Here is a 19,008-nt window from a genome sequence, read left to right as displayed (position 1 = left end):
CAACGGGGGTGGCACGTCGGTCGGGCTTGGCCAGCGGGGGCCGAGGATGAACCGTGCGGGCACGGCGGTGGTCCGGGGGAAAGGCGTCGGCCTCCCAGGCCCGAGCTGGGGGAACGTGCGATGACCCAGGCGGGAAGCTGCGCCCCGTCCGAGTCAGACTCGGTCGTTGCGGCCCGCTGAGGCTCGCTTCGTTTCCGTAAAGCGGGGGTCGGTTGGCGCGGCGCTGTGCCGGCGACTTGCCCGCGCGAGGCGCGCGCGCCGAGGCCCAAGCGGGAAGCTGCGCCCCGTCCGAGTCAGACTCGGTCGTTGCGGCCCGCCGGTCTCGCGCTACGGCCAGGATGCGGAGTTTGATCGACACTGGTGGGAGCCGGGGGGTCGAAGGGGTTCCGGCCGCCCCGCCGTCCTCAGCGCCGCTGTCACCCAGACGGGAAGCTGCGCCCCGTCCGAGTCAGACTCGGTCGGTGCGGCCCGCTGTGGCCAGCTGGCAACTAGCTACGGAAGGGTACCGGCGCTCCCGACGAACCCGCCGGGGTGGCTGGTGACCAACGCTGCGTTCGGCGCTTATTGCTGTGACCGGGAGGGAAGCTGCGCCCCGTCCGAGTCAGACTCGGTCGTTGCGGCCCCCCCGAGCCCGCACGCCTCTCGCGGAAGGTCATACGCCACCGGCGGCACGAAAGACGCCTCCCGCAACGCGGTAGTCGGGAAAGGCTATTCGGATAGTCGAGCAGAGTTGCGACAACACATCCCGCGGTGCCGTCTGGTTAGGCAAGGGTTTGAGAAACAGCATTCGCGGTAGACCGGCGCGGCCGGCGGACACCCACGCGGCGTGCCGCAATCGGATCGCTGCGCTCGGCCTCCGTTGATTTCCTCTAGGTGGGTGATTCGGGGCGTCTCGGTCTCGCTGCCGTTCGGTCGCGCCAAGGCCTGCGGGGGCGGCGCGTAGCGCACGCTCTCGCGGCGGCCGAGGCGCTAGAGTGCGACCCGCAAGTGGGGAGGAACCGTCCACCCAACGCCGGCGCGAGCCGGGGCCGGTGGGGGCCCTACCAAGGCGGGTCATGAGTGCCAGTCGGTCAGTTCGGGAGAAGGGGAGGGTACTCGGAGGCCCGCCGGGAGCAGACGGGGGTCCGGAAGCTGAGGGGGGTGAAGGACGGCGGCCGGGAGCAGACGGCCGTCCCCGGGAGGGGGTGTTCGTTCACGTGCGGACGCCGGGAGCAGGCGGCCGTCACGCGATTCTGCCAACCGTTCCTACCGGCCTGTGTTTAAGGAGGCGGCCGGTCCTCCGTCCTTGGATGGATAAGATTCGCAGATTTTCGCCCGGCCTGTGTTTAAGGAGGCGGCCGGTTCCCTCCTTCCTTCCTTTCTTGGATGTATAACATTCGCAGATTTTCGCCCGGCCGGTGGTTTAAGGAGGCGGCCGGTCCTCCCTCCTTGGATGTATAACATTCGCAGATTTTCGCCCGGCCTATGTTTAGTGAGGCGACCGGTCCTCCCTCCTTGGATGTATAACATTCGCATATTTTCGCCCGGCCGGTGGTTTAAGGAGGCGGCCGGTCCTCCCTCCTTGGATGTATAACATTCGCAGATTTTCGCCCGGCCTATGTTTAGTGAGGCGACCGGTCCTCCGTGGAGAGCGACCCGCAAGTGGGGAGGAACCGTCCACCCAACGCCGGCGCGAGCCGGGGCCGGTGGGGGCCCTACCAAGGCGGGTCTCATTGCCTGTCGGTCAGTTCGGGAGAAGGTGGGGGTACTCGGAGGCCCGCCGGGAGCAGACGGGGGTCCGGAAGGTGAGGGGGTGAAGGACGGCGGTCGGGAGCAGACGGCCGTCCCCGGGAGGGGGTGTTCGTTCACGTGCGGACGCCGGGAGCAGGCGGCCGTCACGCAATTCTGCCAACCGTTCCCACCGGCCTGTGTTTAAGGAGGCGGCCGGTCCTCCACGAGAAGAATTCTGCCAAACGTTCCACCGGCCTGTGTTTAAGGAGGCGGCCGGTCCTCCCCGTCGTTCCGCCGGCTTGTGTTTAAGGAGGCGGCCGGTCCTCCACGAGAAGAATTCTGCCAAACGTTCCACCGGCCTGTGTTTAAGGAGGCGGCCGGTCCTCCCCGTCGTTCCGCCGGCTTGTGTTTAAGGAGGCGGCCGGTCCTCCACTATTCCTTCCTTGGATGGAAAGCATGTAGCACTTTGAAAATTTTCGAGCACTGTGACACTTTGAAAATTTTCGAGAGTTTTTGTACTTAGAAAATTTTTCGCTCTTGCACTTCCAGAGTGCTTTGCGGTAGCTCCTAGGTTCGCTGTCCGAGCATGTGAACACTTTTTGGGGGGGAACACATCGCTAGAGACACCAGCCGCCTGGTTCTCGGGGCCAAAACTTGTGTTCCCCACACTCGTTCTGACTATATTTTGCGATTTGGGGGTAAAGGTAATGAGTACAGTGACTAGGGGGACCAACTCATCGTACTCTGGCGCACCAACAGACCAAAGCTGGTACTGCACTTACCCCTGGTACCCCAACGCCTGGTACCTGACGGGCGAGAGGCTGATTTTTCGCTATTTGCGGCCGACCGAGGGAACCAGACAAAGCGGACACTTTACGGCGCAAGAGCCGTTGGCACTTAGAAATTTTTCGACAAAGTTGGCGCGAGCTCCAGAAGGAGAGGCTGATTTTTCGCTATTTGTGGCCGACCGAGGGAACCAGGCAAAGCGGACACTTTACGGCGCAAGAGCCGTTGGCACTTAGAAATTTTTTGACAAAGTTGGCGCGAGCTCCAGAAGGAGAGGCTGATTTTTCGCTATTTGTGGCCGACCGAGGGAACCAGGCAAAGCGGACACTTTACGGCGCAAGAGCCGTTGGCACTTAGAAAATATTCGCCAAAGTTGGCACGAGCTCCAGAAGGAGAGGCTGATTTTTCGCTATTTGTGGCCGACCGAGGGAACCAGACAAAGCGGACACATTACGGCGCAAGAGCCGTTGGCACTTAGAAAATATTCGCCAAAGTTGGCACGAGCTCCAGAAGGAGAGGCTGATTTTTCGCTATTTGTGGCCGACCGAGGGAACCAGACAAAGCGGACACTTTACGGCGCAAGAGCCGTTGGCACTTGCGCGAGCTCCAGAAGGAGAGGCTGATTTTTCGCTATTTGTGGCCGACCGAGGGAACCAGACAAAGCGGACACATTACGGCGCAAGAGCCGTTGGCACTTAGAAAATATTCGCCAAAGTTGGCACGAGCTCCAGAAGGAGAGGCTGATTTTTCGCTATTTGTGGCCGACCGAGGGAACCAGACAAAGCGGACACTTTACGGCGCAAGAGCCGTTGGCACTTGCGCGAGCTCCAGAAGGAGAGGCTGATTTTTCGCTATTTGTGGCCGACCGAGGGAACCAGACAAAGCGGACACATTACGGCGCAAGAGCCGTTGGCACTTAGAAAATATTCGCCAAAGTTGGCACGAGCTCCAGAAGGAGAGGCTGATTTTTCGCTATTTGTGGCCGACCGAGGGAACCAGACAAAGCGGACACTTTACGGCGCAAGAGCCGTTGGCACTTGCGCGAGCTCCAGAAGGAGAGGCTGATTTTTCGCTATTTGTGGCCGACCGAGGGAACCAGACAAAGCGGACACATTACGGCGCAAGAGCCGTTGGCACTTAGAAAATATTCGCCAAAGTTGGCACGAGCTCCAGAAGGAGAGGCTGATTTTTCGCTATTTGTGGCCGACCGAGGGAACCAGACAAAGCGGACACTTTACGGCGCAAGAGCCGTTGGCACTTGCGCGAGCTCCAGAAGGAGAGGCTGATTTTTCGCTATTTGTGGCCGACCGAGGGAACCAGACAAAGCGGACACTTTACGGCGCAAGAGCCGTTGGCACTTAGAAAATATTCGCCAAAGTTGGCACGAGCTCCAGAAGGAGAGGCTGATTTTTCGCCGTTTGTGGCCGACCGAGGGAACCAGACAAAGCGGACACTTTACGGCGCAAGAGCCGTTGGCACTTAGGCGAGCTCCAGAAGGAGAGGCTGATTTTTCGCTATTTGTGGCCGACCGAGGGAACCAGGCAAAGCGGACACATTACGGCGCAAGAGCCGTTGGCACTTAGAAAATATTCGCCAAAGTTGGCACGAGCTCCAGAAGGAGAGGCTGATTTTTCGCTATTTGTGGCCGACCGAGGGAACCAGGCAAAGCGGACACTTTACGGCGCAAGAGCCGTTGGCACTTAGAAATTTTTTGACAAAGTTGGCGCGAGCTCCAGAAGGAGAGGCTGGTTTTTCGCTATTTGTGGCCGACCGAGGGAACCAGGCAAAGCGGACACATTACGGCGCAAGAGCCGTTGGCACTTAGGCGAGCTCCAGAAGGAGAGGCTGATTTTTCGCTATTTGTGGCCGACCGAGGGAACCAGGCAAAGCGGACACATTACGGCGCAAGAGCCGTTGGCACTTAGGCGAGCTCCAGAAGGAGAGGCTGGTTTTTCGCTATTTGTGGCCGACCGAGGGAACCAGGCAAAGCGGACACATTACGGCGCAAGAGCCGTTGGCACTTAGGCGAGCTCCAGAAGGAGAGGCTGATTTTTCGCTATTTGTGGCCGACCGAGGGAACCAGGCAAAGCGGACACTTTACGGCGCAAGAGCCGTTGGCACTTAGAAATTTTTTGACAAAGTTGGCGCGAGCTCCAGAAGGAGAGGCTGGTTTTTCGCTATTTGTGGCCGACCGAGGGAACCAGGCAAAGCGGACACATTACGGCGCAAGAGCCGTTGGCACTTAGGCGAGCTCCAGAAGGAGAGGCTGATTTTTCGCCGTTTGTGGCCGACCGAGGGAACCAGGCAAAGCGGACACATTACGGCGCAAGAGCCGTTGGCACTTAGGCGAGCTCCAGAAGGAGAGGCTGGTTTTTCGCTATTTGTGGCCGACCGAGGGAACCAGGCAAAGCGGACACATTACGGCGCAAGAGCCGTTGGCACTTAGGCGAGCTCCAGAAGGAGAGGCTGATTTTTCGCCGTTTGTGGCCGACCGAGGGAACCAGGCAAAGCGGACACATTACGGCGCAAGAGCCGTTGGCACTTAGGCGAGCTCCAGAAGGAGAGGCTGGTTTTTCGCTATTTGTGGCCGACCGAGGGAACCAGGCAAAGCGGACACATTACGGCGCAAGAGCCGTTGGCACTTAGGCGAGCTCCAGAAGGAGAGGCTGATTTTTCGCCGTTTGTGGCCGACCGAGGGAACCAGGCAAAGCGGACACATTACGGCGCAAGAGCCGTTGGCACTTAGGCGAGCTCCAGAAGGAGAGGCTGGTTTTTCGCTATTTGTGGCCGACCGAGGGAACCAGGCAAAGCGGACACATTACGGCGCAAGAGCCGTTGGCACTTAGGCGAGCTCCAGAAGGAGAGGCTGATTTTTCGCCGTTTGTGGCCGACCGAGGGAACCAGGCAAAGCGGACACATTACGGCGCAAGAGCCGTTGGCACTTAGGCGAGCTCCAGAAGGAGAGGCTGGTTTTTCGCTATTTGTGGCCGACCGAGGGAACCAGGCAAAGCGGACACATTACGGCGCAAGAGCCGTTGGCACTTAGGCGAGCTCCAGAAGGAGAGGCTGATTTTTCGCCGTTTGTGGCCGACCGAGGGAACCAGGCAAAGCGGACACATTACGGCGCAAGAGCCGTTGGCACTTAGGCGAGCTCCAGAAGGAGAGGCTGGTTTTTCGCTATTTGTGGCCGACCGAGGGAACCAGGCAAAGCGGACACATTACGGCGCAAGAGCCGTTGGCACTTAGGCGAGCTCCAGAAGGAGAGGCTGATTTTTCGCCGTTTGTGGCCGACCGAGGGAACCAGGCAAAGCGGACACATTACGGCGCAAGAGCCGTTGGCACTTAGGCGAGCTCCAGAAGGAGAGGCTGGTTTTTCGCCGTTCGTGGCCGACCGAGGGAACCAGGCAAAGCGGACACATTACGGCGCAAGAGCCGTTGGCACTTAGAAAATATTCGCCAAAGTTGGCACGAGCTCCAGAATGAGAGGCTGATTTTTCGCCGTTTGTGGCCGACCGAGGGAACCAGGCAAAGCGGACACATTACGGCGCAAGAGCCGTTGGCACTTAGGCGAGCTCCAGAAGGAGAGGCTGATTTTTTCGCTATTTGTGGCCGACCGAGGGAACCAGGCAAAGCGGACACATTACGGCGCAAGAGCCGTTGGCACTTAGAAAATATTCGCCAAAGTTGGCACGAGCTCCAGAATGAGAGGCTGATTTTTCGCCGTTTGTGGCCGACCGAGGGAACCAGACAAAGCGGACACATTACGGCGCAAGAGCCGTTGGCACTTAGGCGAGCTCCAGAAGGAGAGGCTGATTTTTTCGCTATTTGTGGCCGACCGAGGGAACCAGGCAAAGCGGACACATTACGGCGCAAGAGCCGTTGGCACTTAGAAAATATTCGCCAAAGTTGGCACGAGCTCCAGAATGAGAGGCTGATTTTTCGCCGTTTGTGGCCGACCGAGGGAACCAGGCAAAGCGGACACATTACGGCGCAAGAGCCGTTGGCACTTAGGCGAGCTCCAGAAGGAGAGGCTGATTTTTTCGCTATTTGTGGCCGACCGAGGGAACCAGGCAAAGCGGACACATTACGGCGCAAGAGCCGTTGGCACTTAGAAAATATTCGCCAAAGTTGGCACGAGCTCCAGAATGAGAGGCTGATTTTTCGCCGTTTGTGGCCGACCGAGGGAACCAGACAAAGCGGACACATTACGGCGCAAGAGCCGTTGGCACTTAGGCGAGCTCCAGAAGGAGAGGCTGGTTTTTCGCTATTTGTGGCCGACCGAGGGAACCAGGCAAAGCGGACACATTACGGCGCAAGAGCCGTTGGCACTTAGAAAATATTCGCCAAAGTTGGCACGAGCTCCAGAATGAGAGGCTGATTTTTCGCCGTTTGTGGCCGACCGAGGGAACCAGGCAAAGCGGACACATTACGGCGCAAGAGCCGTTGGCACTTAGGCGAGCTCCAGAAGGAGAGGCTGATTTTTTCGCTATTTGTGGCCGACCGAGGGAACCAGGCAAAGCGGACACATTACGGCGCAAGAGCCGTTGGCACTTAGAAAATATTCGCCAAAGTTGGCACGAGCTCCAGAATGAGAGGCTGATTTTTCGCCGTTTGTGGCCGACCGAGGGAACCAGACAAAGCGGACACATTACGGCGCAAGAGCCGTTGGCACTTAGGCGAGCTCCAGAAGGAGAGGCTGGTTTTTCGCTATTTGTGGCCGACCGAGGGAACCAGGCAAAGCGGACACATTACGGCGCAAGAGCCGTTGGCACTTAGAAAATATTCGCCAAAGTTGGCACGAGCTCCAGAAGGAGAGGCTGATTTTTCGCTATTTGTGGCCGACCGAGGGAACCAGGCAAAGCGGACACATTACGGCGCAAGAGCCGTTGGCACTTAGGCGAGCTCCAGAAGGAGAGGCTGATTTTTCGCCGTTCGTGGCCGACCGAGGGAACCAGGCAAAGCGGACACATTACGGCGCAAGAGCCGTTGGCACTTAGAAAATATTCGCCAAAGTTGGCACGAGCTCCAGAATGAGAGGCTGATTTTTCGCCGTTTGTGGCCGACCGAGGGAACCAGACAAAGCGGACACATTACGGCGCAAGAGCCGTTGGCACTTAGGCGAGCTCCAGAAGGAGAGGCTGATTTTTCGCCGTTCGTGGCCGACCGAGGGAACCAGGCAAAGCGGACACATTACGGCGCAAGAGCCGTTGGCACTTAGAAAATATTCGCCAAAGTTGGCACGAGCTCCAGAATGAGAGGCTGATTTTTCGCCGTTTGTGGCCGACCGAGGGAACCAGACAAAGCGGACACATTACGGCGCAAGAGCCGTTGGCACTTAGGCGAGCTCCAGAAGGAGAGGCTGATTTTTTCGCTATTTGTGGCCGACCGAGGGAACCAGGCAAAGCGGACACATTACGGCGCAAGAGCCGTTGGCACTTAGAAAATATTCGCCAAAGTTGGCACGAGCTCCAGAAGGAGAGGCTGATTTTTCGCTATTTGTGGCCGACCGAGGGAACCAGGCAAAGCGGACACATTACGGCGCAAGAGCCGTTGGCACTTAGGCGAGCTCCAGAAGGAGAGGCTGATTTTTCGCTATTTGTGGCCGACCGAGGGAACCAGGCAAAGCGGACACATTACGGCGCAAGAGCCGTTGGCACTTAGAAAATATTCGCCAAAGTTGGCACGAGCTCCAGAATGAGAGGCTGATTTTTCGCCGTTTGTGGCCGACCGAGGGAACCAGACAAAGCGGACACATTACGGCGCAAGAGCCGTTGGCACTTAGGCGAGCTCCAGAAGGAGAGGCTGATTTTTTCGCTATTTGTGGCCGACCGAGGGAACCAGGCAAAGCGGACACATTACGGCGCAAGAGCCGTTGGCACTTAGAAAATATTCGCCAAAGTTGGCACGAGCTCCAGAATGAGAGGCTGATTTTTCGCCGTTTGTGGCCGACCGAGGGAACCAGACAAAGCGGACACATTACGGCGCAAGAGCCGTTGGCACTTAGGCGAGCTCCAGAAGGAGAGGCTGATTTTTTCGCTATTTGTGGCCGACCGAGGGAACCAGGCAAAGCGGACACATTACGGCGCAAGAGCCGTTGGCACTTAGAAAATATTCGCCAAAGTTGGCACGAGCTCCAGAATGAGAGGCTGATTTTTCGCTATTTGTGGCCGACCGAGGGAACCAGGCAAAGCGGACACATTACGGCGCAAGAGCCGTTGGCACTTAGGCGAGCTCCAGAAGGAGAGGCTGATTTTTCGCCGTTCGTGGCCGACCGAGGGAACCAGGCAAAGCGGACACTTTACGGCGCAAGAGCCGTTGGCACTTAGAAAATATTCTGAAATTCTCACCGACCTCCGTGGTGGAGAGGCCGAATTTTCGACATTCGTGGCCGACCGGGGAACCGTCGCCACTCGGACAACTTGTGCGGCAGCCCTCGGTGATTTTAGGACCGCTTTTTCACCCTCGCTGTCCGACCGGAGAACCGTCGTAGCTCGGACAGTTCGTGTGCCAGCATCCGCTGGCACTTAGAAAATTTTAAAAAAGAAAAAAATAGTCTTCTGCATATACGTTCTGACTATATTTTGCGATTAGGGGGTAAAGGTAATGAGTACAGTGACTAGGGGGACCAACTCATCGTACTCTGGCGCACCAACACGCCAAGGTTGGTACTGCACTTAGGCTGATTTTTGCGCTATTCGCGGCCGACCGGGGAACCAGCGCGGAGCGGACACATTACGGCGAATGAGCCGTTGGCACTTAGAAAATTTTTGAGCTTTTTTCGAACTTCCGTGAGGCTGATTTTGCGCTATTCGCGGCCGACCGGGGAACCAGCGCGGAGCGGACACATTACGGCGAATGAGCCGTTGGCACTTAGAAAATTTTTGAGCTTTTTTCGAACTTCCGTGAGGCTGATTTTGCGCTATTCGCGGCCGACCGGGGAACCAGCGCGGAGCGGACACATTACGGCGAATGAGCCGTTGGCACTTAGAAAATTTTTGAGCTTTTTTCGGACTTCCGTGTGGAGCTTTGGGGCCGTTCCGCCTAACTTTTTATGCCCGATTAGGCTTCCAGGGAGGCGGCTAAGCATTATTGACCAATCATGGAGCTTTTTTGGGACTTCCGTGTGGAGCTTTGGGGCCGTTCCGCCTAGCTTTTTATGCCCGATTAGGCTTCCAGGGAGGCGGCTAAGCATTATTGACCAATCATGGAGCTTTTTTGGGACTTCCGTGTGGAGCTTTGGGGCCGTTCCGCCTAACTTTTTATGCCCGATTAGGCTTCCAGGGAGGCGGCTAAGCATTATTGACCAATCATGGAGCTTTTTTGGGACTTCCGTGTGGAGCTTTGGGGCCGTTCCGCCTAGCTTTTTATGCCCGATTAGGCTTCCAGGGAGGCGGCTAAGCATTATTGACCAATCATGGAGCTTTTTTGGGACTTCCGTGTGGAGCTTTGGGGCCGTTCCGCCTAACTTTTTATGCCCGATTAGGCTTCCAGGGAGGCGGCTAAGCATTATTGACCAATCATGGAGCTTTTTTGGGACTTCCGTGTGGAGCTTTGGGGCCGTTCCGCCTAGCTTTTTATGCCCGATTAGGCTTCCAGGGAGGCGGCTAAGCATTATTGACCAATCATGGAGCTTTTTTGGGACTTCCGTGTGGAGCTTTGGGGCCGTTCCGCCTAGCTTTTTATGCCCGATTAGGCTTCCAGGGAGGCGGCTAAGCATTATTGACCAATCATGGAGCTTTTTTGGGACTTCCGTGTGGAGCTTTGGGGCCGTTCCGCCTAGCTTTTTATGCCCGGTTAGGCTTCCAGGGAGGCGGCTAAGCATTATTGACCAATCATGGAGCTTTTTTGGGACTTCCGTGTGGAGCTTTGGGGCCGTTCCGCCTAGCTTTTTATGCCCGATTAGGCTTCCAGGGAGGCGGCTAAGCATTATTGACCAATCATGGAGCTTTTTTGGGACTTCCAGCCGGTGCTTTGGGGGCCTTCCCCCTCACTTTCTACGCCCGATTGGGCTTCCAGGGACGCGGCTAAGCATTTTTAACAGAAATGGAGCTTTTTGCGGAGCTCCAGCCGGTGCCACCGGCAGGCCGTGCACGCGGACGAGATGACCGAAAGAAGCTCCAGGAGAGCGGATGGACGCTTTTTAAGCACCGAGGCGGAGATCGCGGAGCTTTAATAGACTTCCAGCGGGCCCAAAGCGGCCAGGCAGACGGCGCAGCGCGACCTGGTACCTCGCACGGGACGCATCGCCCCCCCCGCGCACAGTTCCAGGGGGCCGGGATGACGTTTCAAAGCTGCCGCTGCAGCTGCGGCGGGGAGTGGCCTCCCTCCGGTGGACACGACGAGTAAATGACACCGGCCGCTGACGCAAACCCACGCCGGACAGGAGAGCTCAAAAGCCGGGTAACATTTCAAGGAAGACCCCCCCTGCTCAGACCTCCACTAGGCCGGGATGACTGTTCAGCTGTGGCGGGGAGTGGCCTCCCTCCGGTCGGCACGACGAGTAAATGACACCGGCCGCTGACGCAAACCCACGCCGGACAGGAGAGCTCAAAAGCCGGGTAACATTTCAAGGAAGACCCCCCCTGCGCAGACCTCCACTAGGCCGGGATGACTGTTCAGCTGTGGCGGGGAGTGGCCTCCCTCCGGTCGGCACGACGAGTAAATGACACCGGCCGCTGACGCAAACCCACGCCGGACAGGAGAGCTCAAAAGCCGGGTAACATTTCAAGGAAGACCCCCCCTGCGCAGACCTCCACTAGGCCGGGATGACTGTTCAGCTGTGGCGGGGAGTGGCCTCCCTCCGGTCGGCACGACGAGTAAATGACACCGGCCGCTGACGCAAACCCACGCCGGACAGGAGAGCTCAAAAGCCGGGTAACATTTCAAGGAAGACCCCCCCTGCGCAGACCTCCACTAGGCCGGGATGACTGTTCAGCTGTGGCGGGGAGTGGCCTCCCTCCGGTCGGCACGACGAGTAAATGACACCGGCCGCTGACGCAAACCCACGCCGGACAGGAGAGCTCAAAAGCCGGGTAACATTTCAAGGAAGACCCCCCCTGCGCAGACCTCCACTAGGCCGGGATGACTGTTCAGCTGTGGCGGGGAGTGGCCTCCCTCCGGTCGGCACGACGAGTAAATGACACCGGCCGCTGACGCAAACCCACGCCGGACAGGAGAGCTCAAAAGCCGGGTAACATTTCAAGGAAGACCCCCCCTGCGCAGACCTCCACTAGGCCGGGATGACTGTTCAGCTGTGGCGGGGAGTGGCCTCCCTCCGGTCGGCACGACGAGTAAATGACACCGGCCGCTGACGCAAACCCACGCCGGACAGGAGAGCTCAAAAGCCGGGTAACATTTCAAGGAAGACCCCCCCTGCGCAGACCTCCACTAGGCCGGGATGACTGTTCAGCTGTGGCGGGGAGTGGCCTCCCTCCGGTCGGCACGACGAGTAAATGACACCGGCCGCTGACGCAAACCCACGCCGGACAGGAGAGCTCAAAAGCCGGGTAACATTTCAAGGAAGACCCCCCCTGCGCAGACCTCCACTAGGCCGGGATGACTGTTCAGCTGTGGCGGGGAGTGGCCTCCCTCCGGTCGGCACGACGAGTAAATGACACCGGCCGCTGACGCAAACCCACGCCGGACAGGAGAGCTCAAAAGCCGGGTAACATTTCAAGGAAGACCCCCCCTGCGCAGACCTCCACTAGGCCGGGATGACTGTTCAGCTGTGGCGGGGAGTGGCCTCCCTCCGGTCGGCACGACGAGTAAATGACACCGGCCGCTGACGCAAACCCACGCCGGACAGGAGAGCTCAAAAGCCGGGTAACATTTCAAGGAAGACCCCCCCTGCGCAGACCTCCACTAGGCCGGGATGACTGTTCAGCTGTGGCGGGGAGTGGCCTCCCTCCGGTCGGCACGACGAGTAAATGACACCGGCCGCTGACGCAAACCCACGCCGGACAGGAGAGCTCAAAAGCCGGGTAACATTTCAAGGAAGACCCCCCCTGCGCAGACCTCCACTAGGCCGGGATGACTGTTCAGCTGTGGCGGGGAGTGGCCTCCCTCCGGTCGGCACGACGAGTAAATGACACCGGCCGCTGACGCAAACCCACGCCGGACAGGAGAGCTCAAAAGCCGGGTAACATTTCAAGGAAGACCCCCCCTGCGCAGACCTCCACTAGGCCGGGATGACTGTTCAGCTGTGGCGGGGAGTGGCCTCCCTCCGGTCGGCACGACGAGTAAATGACACCGGCCGCTGACGCAAACCCACGCCGGACAGGAGAGCTCAAAAGCCGGGTAACATTTCAAGGAAGACCCCCCCTGCGCAGACCTCCACTAGGCCGGGATGACTGTTCAGCTGTGGCGGGGAGTGGCCTCCCTCCGGTCGGCACGACGAGTAAAGCTATTTAGGAAAATCTGAGATAAATATCACTTGCATAATAATTTGGAACACGGTCCCGTGTTCCAAATTATTATGCAAAATGTATTTAGACACCAGCAATCGCACTTAGATTTGTTTCTTTTTTCTTTCTTTTAGCTTCCATAATGTTACCGGGCGCTGACGCAAACCCACGCCCGGCAGGAGAGCTCAAAAGCCGGGTAACATTTCAAGGAAGACCCCCCCTGCGCAGACCTCCACTAGGCCGGGATGACTGTTCAGCTGTGGCGGGGAGTGGCCTCCCTCCGGTCGGCACGACGAGTAAATGACACCGGCCGCTGACGCAAACCCACGCCGGACAGGAGAGCTCAAAAGCCGGGTAACATTTCAAGGAAGACCCCCCCTGCGCAGACCTCCACTAGGCCGGGATGACTGTTCAGCTGTGGCGGGGAGTGGCCTCCCTCCGGTCGGCACGACGAGTAAATGACACCGGCCGCTGACGCAAACCCACGCCGGACAGGAGAGCTCAAAAGCCGGGTAACATTTCAAGGAAGACCCCCCCTGCGCAGACCTCCACTAGGCCGGGATGACTGTTCAGCTGTGGCGGGGAGTGGCCTCCCTCCGGTCGGCACGACGAGTAAAGCTATTTAGGAAAATCTGAGATAAATATCACTTGCATAATAATTTGGAACACGGTCCCGTGTTCCAAATTATTATGCAAAATGTATTTAGACACCAGCAATCGCACTTAGATTTGTTTCTTTTTTCTTTCTTTTAGCTTCCATAATGTTACCGGGCGCTGACGCAAACCCACGCCCGGCAGGAGAGCTCAAAAGCCGGGTAACATTTCAAGGAAGACCCCCCCTGCGCAGACCTCCACTAGGCCGGGATGACTGTTCAGCTGTGGCGGGGAGTGGCCTCCCTCCGGTCGGCACGACGAGTAAATGACACCGGCCGCTGACGCAAACCCACGCCGGACAGGAGAGCTCAAAAGCCGGGTAACATTTCAAGGAAGACCCCCCCTGCGCAGACCTCCACTAGGCCGGGATGACTGTTCAGCTGTGGCGGGGAGTGGCCTCCCTCCGGTCGGCACGACGAGTAAATGACACCGGCCGCTGACGCAAACCCACGCCGGACAGGAGAGCTCAAAAGCCGGGTAACATTTCAAGGAAGACCCCCCCTGCGCAGACCTCCACTAGGCCGGGATGACTGTTCAGCTGTGGCGGGGAGTGGCCTCCCTCCGGTCGGCACGACGAGTAAAGCTATTTAGGAAAATCTGAGATAAATATCACTTGCATAATAATTTGGAACACGGTCCCGTGTTCCAAATTATTATGCAAAATGTATTTAGACACCAGCAATCGCACTTAGATTTGTTTCTTTTTTCTTTCTTTTAGCTTCCATAATGTTACCGAGGCGCTGACGCAAACCCACGCCCGGCAGGAGAGCTCAAAAGCCGGGTAACATTTCAAGGAAGACCCCCCCTGCGCAGACCTCCACTAGGCCGGGATGACTGTTCAGCTGTGGCGGGGAGTGGCCTCCCTCCGGTCGGCACGACGAGTAAATGACACCGGCCGCTGACGCAAACCCACGCCGGACAGGAGAGCTCAAAAGCCGGGTAACATTTCAAGGAAGACCCCCCCTGCGCAGACCTCCACTAGGCCGGGATGACTGTTCAGCTGTGGCGGGGAGTGGCCTCCCTCCGGTCGGCACGACGAGTAAATGACACCGGCCGCTGACGCAAACCCACGCCGGACAGGAGAGCTCAAAAGCCGGGTAACATTTCAAGGAAGACCCCCCCTGCGCAGACCTCCACTAGGCCGGGATGACTGTTCAGCTGCGGCGGGGAGTGGCCTCCCTCCGGTCGGCACGACGAGTAAAGCTATTTAGGAAAATCTGAGATAAATATCACTTGCATAATAATTTGGAACACGGTCCCGTGTTCCAAATTATTATGCAAAATGTATTTAGACACCAGCAATCGCACTTAGATTTGTTTCTTTTTTCTTTCTTTTAGCTTCCATAATGTTACCGGGCGCTGACGCAAACCCACGCCCGGCAGGAGAGCTCAAAAGCCGGGTAACATTTCAAGGAAGCTATTTAGGAAAATCTGAGATAAATATCCTTTGCATAATAATTTGGAACACGGTCCCGTGTTCCAAATTATTATGCAAAATGTATTTAAGTGTCATAAAGATTACATTTTTTGTTTTTCAAGTACTGAAATCACCCTCAGTCATGGTACAGTCCATGGTAGTCTGCCAGGTGAGCGCAATTGTAGTAATTAACAAGTCTATTTAAGTTCCGCGTTTTTAAGCGTTCGGCCATTTCGTTCAACCATGGGGAGGAAAAAGGATCTCTCTGCTGTCGAGAAGCGTGAAATCGTTCGATGCCTTGGACAAGGTATGCAGACATTCGATATTGCACGAAAGCTTAAGCGCGACCATCGAACTTTGAAGAAATTCGTCGCTGATTCGGAGCAAACGCGCGTTCGTGCAGACAAAGGCACGACAAGGAAGGTTTCTGCAAGACAAACAAATCGAATCAAGAGGGCGGCTGCAAGCATGCCACTAAAGACGAGCAAACAAATATTCGACGCTGCTGGTGCCAGTGAAGTCCCACGAACGACGAGGTGCAGGATCCTCCAGAGGCTTGCAGTTGTGCGGAAACCCTCCATTCGGCCACCCCTGAACAACGCGAACAAGCAGAAACGGCTGCAGTGGGCCCAGACTTACATGAAGACAAATTTTCAGACAGTCCTGTTCACCGACGAGTGCCGTGCCACCTTGGATGGGCCAGGTAGGGTTTTTTAAGTTTTTCCTTGCACTTTTGAGAGCTCAGGGGATGCTTTGAGAATAATTGTCAATTTCTGTCTATGTGAAGCCCTTTGAGACTGCTTGTGATTTAGGGCTATACAAATAAACTTGATTTGACTTGACTTTACAGATGGATGGAGTCGTGGATGGTTGGTGGACGGCCACGATAGCCCAACAAGGCTGCGGCGTCAGCAGGGAGGTGGCGGAGTGATGTTTTGGGCCGGAATCATGGGGAGAGAGCTGCTTGGCCCCTTTAGGGTCCCTGAAGGCGTCAAAATTACGTCTGTTAACTACGTGGAATTTCTGACTCAACACTTCTGTCCATGGTACAACAGGAAGAACCGTGCTTTCCGTCAAAAGATCATCTTCATGCATGACAATGCACCGTCTCATGCTGCAAGAAATACGTCAACGTCTTTGGCATCTATGGGAATAAAGGGAGAGAAACTGATGGTGTGGCCCCCATGCTCCCCTGACCTCAATCCTATTGAAAACTTGTGGAGCATCGTCAAGCAGAAAATCTACGAAGGTGGGAGGCAGTTCAATTCCAAAGAGCAGCTCTGGCAGGCTATTCTTAGATCCTGCCAAGAAATTCAACCAGAAACTGTACAAAAACTCACAAGTTCAGTGGATGGAAGAATCGTGAAGCTGCTGTTGAACAAAGGGTCCTATGTTAAAATGTAACTTTGTTTTTTATTGAAATAAAGGGTCCTATGTTAAAATGTAACTTGTTTGTCTTTTCTTTGAAATAGCTTTTGATTTCAGTAAATATGACCTCCTAATGCTGTAAATTCTTAAGATGGGCATTTCAGTTCATAAAAACCTATAAAATGTTATAAAACTCTGTTGTGCGTAATAATGTGGAACAGTGCATTTTAAGTTTTTTATTTTTTAAAAATTCTGTGATCATTCGGAGGTTTGTTCAATAAAATTAGAATTCATCAAAATAATGGTTGATGACTTGAAAATTATGCTGACTCATTTTGCATCGACTATTTAGGAAAATCTGAGATAAATGTCACTTGCATAATAATTTGGAACACGGTGTAAGTGCGATTGCTGGTGTATTTACTCGTCGTGTCCACCGGAGGACGGCAAATCCCCGCCGCAGCTGCAGCGGCAGCGCTTAAATGTCTTCCCGGCCGCCTGGAACTCTGCACGGGGCGTGTTTCGTCCCGCGCAGCGGTACCAGATCGCGCTGCGCCGTCAGCGAGCCGCGCGCGGTCCGCTGGAAGTCTACACTGTGTTCCAAATTATTATGCAAATTGTATTTATGTGTCATAAAGATTACATTTTTTGTTTTTCAATTAAACTCATGGATGGTATTACGTGTCAGGGCTCTTTGGATCACTGAGATCAATCTCAGACACCGGGGATCATTACCGGCCAGTTGAGCCCAAATTAAGGAAAAACTACTTAAGAATGGTGTTCCACATTATTAAGCAGATAATTTGAAGTTCGCTTTGAGCAGTGGCGGACGCCAACCCACGACCGGTGGGAGAGCTCGGAGGGCGGATGGGCTTTCAAGGAAGCCCCCCAGGCCGGTCCCACTCGCACTTAGAATTTTTTTTTTTTTTTGGCTTCCATAATGTACCGGGCGCGGACGCGAAACCCACGCCGGGCATGGCAGCTCGAAAGGCGGCTAAGCATTCAAGGAAGCACCGTCTGGAGCTTCAGAGCCGTTCCGCCTGACTTTTAACGTAGAGTACCGGGCGCAAACCACTAACTCAAGCCCGGCATGGCAGCTCGAAAGGCGGCTAAGCATTCAAGGAAGCACCGTCTGGAGCTTCAGAGCCGTTCCGCCTGACTTTTAACGTAGAGTACCGGGCGCAAACCACTAACTCAAGCCCGGCATGGCAGCTCGAAAGGCGGCTAAGCATTCAAGGAAGCACCGTCTGGAGCTTCAGAGCCGTTCCGCCTGACTTTTAACGTAGAGTACCGGGCGCAAACCACTAACTCAAGCCCGGCATGGCAGCTCGAAAGGCGGCTAAGCATTCAAGGAAGCACCGTCTGGAGCTTCAGAGCCGTTCCGCCTGACTTTTAACGTAGAGTACCGGGCGCAAACCACTAACTCAAGCCCGGCATGGCAGCTCGAAAGGCGGCTAAGCATTCAAGGAAGCACCGTCTGGAGCTTCAGAGCCGTTCCGCCTGACTTTTAACGTAGAGTACCGGGCGCAAACCACTAACTCAAGCCCGGCATGGCAGCTCGAAAGGCGGCTAAGCATTCAAGGAAGCACCGTCTGGAGCTTCAGAGCCGTTCCGCCTGACTTTTAACGTAGAGTACCGGGCGCAAACCACTAACTCAAGCCCGGCATGGCAGCTCGAAAGGCGGCTAAGCATTCAAGGAAGCACCGTCTGGAGCTTCAGAGCCGTTCCGCCTGACTTTTAACGTAGAGTACCGGGCGCAAACCACTAACTCAAGCCCGGCATGGCAGCTCGAAAGGCGGCTAAGCATTCAAGGAAGCACCGTCTGGAGCTTCAGAGCCGTTCCGCCTGACTTTTAACGTAGAGTACCGGGCGCAAACCACTAACTCAAGCCCGGCATGGCAGCTCGAAAGGCGGCTAAGCATTCAAGGAAGCACCGTCTGGAGCTTCAGAGCCGTTCCGCCTGACTTTTAACGTAGAGTACCGGGCGCAAACCACTAACTCAAGCCCGGCATGGCAGCTCGAAAGGCGGCTAAGCATTCAAGGAAGCACCGTCTGGAGCTTCAGAGCCGTTCCGCCTGACTTTTAACGTAGAGTACCGGGCGCAAACCACTAACTCAAGCCCGGCATGGCAGCTCGAAAGGCGGCTAAGCATTCAAGGAAGCACCGTCTGGAGCTTCAGAGCCGTTCCGCCTGACTTTTAACGTAGAGTACCGGGCGCAAACCACTAACTCAAGCCCGGCATGGCAGCTCGAAAGGCGGCTAAGCATTCAAGGAAGCACCGTCTGGAGCTTCAGAGCCGTTCCGCCTGACTTTTAACGTAGAGTACCGGGCGCAAACCACTAACTCAAGCCCGGCATGGCAGCTCGAAAGGCGGCTAAGCATTCAAGGAAGCGACGCCGGCCGGTCCGCGGGCCAAATAGGGTCCAGTAAAGTACCGGGCGCAAACCACTAACTCAAGCCCGGCATGGCAGCTCGAAAGGCGGCTAACCATTCAAGGAAGCGACGCCGGCCGGTCCGCGGGCCAAATAGGGTCCAGTAAAGTACCGGGCGCGGCCACTAACGCCTTGTGGCGGTCGCCTTGTGGCGGTCGGGGGGTGGCGGTCGGGGCTGGCGCTTGGGGCCGGTGGCGGTCGCCTTGTGGCGGTCGCCTTGTGGCGGTCGGGGGGTGGC

This window comes from Syngnathus typhle, unplaced genomic scaffold, assembly GCF_033458585.1.
Source record: "Syngnathus typhle isolate RoL2023-S1 ecotype Sweden unplaced genomic scaffold, RoL_Styp_1.0 HiC_scaffold_372, whole genome shotgun sequence".
Taxonomy (NCBI): domain Eukaryota; kingdom Metazoa; phylum Chordata; class Actinopteri; order Syngnathiformes; family Syngnathidae; genus Syngnathus; species Syngnathus typhle.
Note: the sequence above shows the minus strand (reverse complement) of the source record.